Genomic DNA, 374 nt, shown 5'->3' with positions numbered 1-374 from the left:
GTGCTTGCTTCAGCAGCACATATACTAAAATTGGAATGATACAGAGAAGATTAGCATGGCCCCTGCACAAGGATGACACACAAATTTGTGAAGCAGTCCATATTTTTAGAAAAAAAAAAAAAGAATAAAGAATTTGCTGTAAAAAAAAAGTGAATAGGTCACGTGTATGTTTCGATTTAACATATGATAGGGGCAACATCTCAAGTGAGTGAAGAGTGATAGATCGTTTGAAAAGCACTTGCAGGCTCGGCGCCTATAGCTCAACCAGCTAAGGCGCCAGCCACGTACACCTAGGGTGGCAGGTTCGAATCCCCAGCCTGGACCCGCCAAACAATGACGGCGGCAACCAAAAAATAGCCGGGCGTTGTGGCGGG

At 44.9% G+C, this 374-nt stretch overlaps 1 non-coding gene across 1 annotated transcript; it reads left to right on the top strand.

Moving 5' to 3' along the window:
- LOC111727059 lies at positions 1–107 on the top strand. Its single transcript, XR_002774694.1, has one exon. It is a non-coding gene; the product is annotated as a U6 spliceosomal RNA (small nuclear RNA).
- Positions 108–374: the final 267 nt, after the last annotated feature.

This window comes from Otolemur garnettii, unplaced genomic scaffold (genome assembly GCF_000181295.1).
Source record: "Otolemur garnettii isolate 467f Iridium unplaced genomic scaffold, OtoGar3 scaffold00091, whole genome shotgun sequence".
In the NCBI taxonomy this organism is placed as follows: domain Eukaryota; kingdom Metazoa; phylum Chordata; class Mammalia; order Primates; family Galagidae; genus Otolemur; species Otolemur garnettii.
Note: the sequence above shows the minus strand (reverse complement) of the source record. Positions and strands in the feature narration are given on the sequence as shown.